The sequence below is a fragment of the Etheostoma cragini genome, chromosome 2 (assembly GCF_013103735.1).
Source record: "Etheostoma cragini isolate CJK2018 chromosome 2, CSU_Ecrag_1.0, whole genome shotgun sequence".
Taxonomy (NCBI): Eukaryota; Metazoa; Chordata; class Actinopteri; order Perciformes; family Percidae; genus Etheostoma; species Etheostoma cragini.
The window spans coordinates 10,165,007-10,167,003 of record NC_048408.1 but is presented as its reverse complement, the minus strand read 5'-3'; positions in this window follow the sequence as shown (position 1 = coordinate 10,167,003).

Genomic DNA, 1,997 nt, shown 5'->3' with positions numbered 1-1,997 from the left:
AAAAAAAAAAAAAAAAAAATGAACTAGCCATGTAACCAATAAAGGCTTCTCATAATAAATTCCATATTGGTTGGTCCTGCTCTTTTAAAAGTGAGTGCCTTAAGTTCTTTGCCGATGGATTACAACCATAAAAGGAAGGAATATGCAGGGAAAAGTGGGTGCATCCTAACTCCTAATTTCCACCGGAATTGTTTCTGTGCTCGACTTCCTGTCCCACACTATCTGTTGTGTGCTGGATTGCTGCGGAGATCTTCGGTGTCAGGCAAAAATAGAAGCTCTGCGTATGTGCTCCGGAGGGCTGCGGATCGCCTGAGCTGGGACGGAGTCGGGACGCAGCTGGTCCGTATTCAGTTAAAATACACACATTGACTTTAATAGAAACCTAATGACTCCGTTCCGTACTGGGTCCACAGACGTTCCGCAACCGGGGGAAACTAGCCTTAAGACCCATTAAGCACACCCCCTGTGTTTCTGGACTTGCATTGAAAAAATTAAAATTCTTCAGAGCTGCAAATAACTATTATTTTCATTAATCTGCTGGCTATTTTTGTGATTAATGGATTAATTGTTTTATCCCCAAACAGGGATAATCACAATTTCCCTGAGCCCAAGGTTACAGGTCAGTTTGAAAAGTAAAGAGGTTTAGTTTACTTACATACAAGACAAAGGGAAGCAGCAAATCATCACATTTTAGGAGTAGAAACTGTGGCATTTTTGACGTCTTTGCTTTTAAAATAACTATTTGCTGCTCATCAAAATAGTTGCTCATTCATTTTCTGTAAATCAATCGTCTAATCATCTTTGTAAAAACAATATATTGGTTCCTCTTGACAATGCAGACCCCAGTGTCAACAGTCCATTAGGAACTATTTTCTCTTATGAAACTAGAAGATCAGGTTTAACTGCCCATTTTTGCTTTTTTTTTTATAAAGCAACACTATGTAAGTTTTTGTACTTTTTTTTAATAAACATTTCCAAAACCGTTTCAGTGGTTCATCAACTCGTAACAAGGATAACGGCACTTCTGCATTTGCTTTGCGGGTCTCTACCGGCTCTAACCGCACTATGCTGGTTTGCCAGATCGGGTAAGGGATCTGTAGTTCCAATGAGACATAATGGGACAATTCTGCACCGAAGCGGGAAAGTTACATAGTGTTGCTTTAACTTGTATCCACAACTACTGAGTCAGCTGCAGTTGTAGCAATTCTTCTACTTATTCTAGGAAAAATATCAAAATATTCACATTTGAGGAGATAAGAAGTGAGTTTCTGCCTGTTTTTGCTTTACATGACTTAAAATTAATAAATAATGAAATAATTGCCGAATTAATATTGTTGATTGTGTATCAATTAGTCAACTCTAGATAATGATTTCATTAGGAACTGTTATCTACTGAAATAAGAAAATGAACTCTAGAACAAGGTTACTGTCTGCTCATTCTGCAGTACAGTTCCCACAATGCACAATGTCTTAGCTTGTTTCAAGGAATTAAAAGGTAAAAACCAGAAATGAAAGCAAAGCAAAAGGCTTAGAAATTCCTAAGATAAACCCAACATTTTTATATTAAGACCATGCTTTAGACTCCAGGAACCTGTTTTAATTTAAAACGGATTCTGGGTAACTGGGATGAGCCTGATTCTTGTTTTTCCTTTCAAAACAAATTTGACAAAACAATCTCACCACAAAATCTATAATTTAATGACAACTGAGTATACATTTGCTGAAGACGATCATGATATGACGGAAAGCTCCAGGACAGCTACAAATAGACTGTGTGGTAAAATTGTTTTGTCAACTGCTGTTTCCAAGGCCTGAAATGAATTTTCAAACTCCATTTTAAAGCTTAAACAGGAACTACAAAAGTCCTTATAAAATACAGAAAAAAGGAAATTTGAACATCTAAAATACCCTGACAATTTGCAGCTGAAGACTGTTTTGTGAGGTATCTGTAATGTACATGTTAGGGTTGAGGTGCAGCTCATTCTGTCCAAACATCA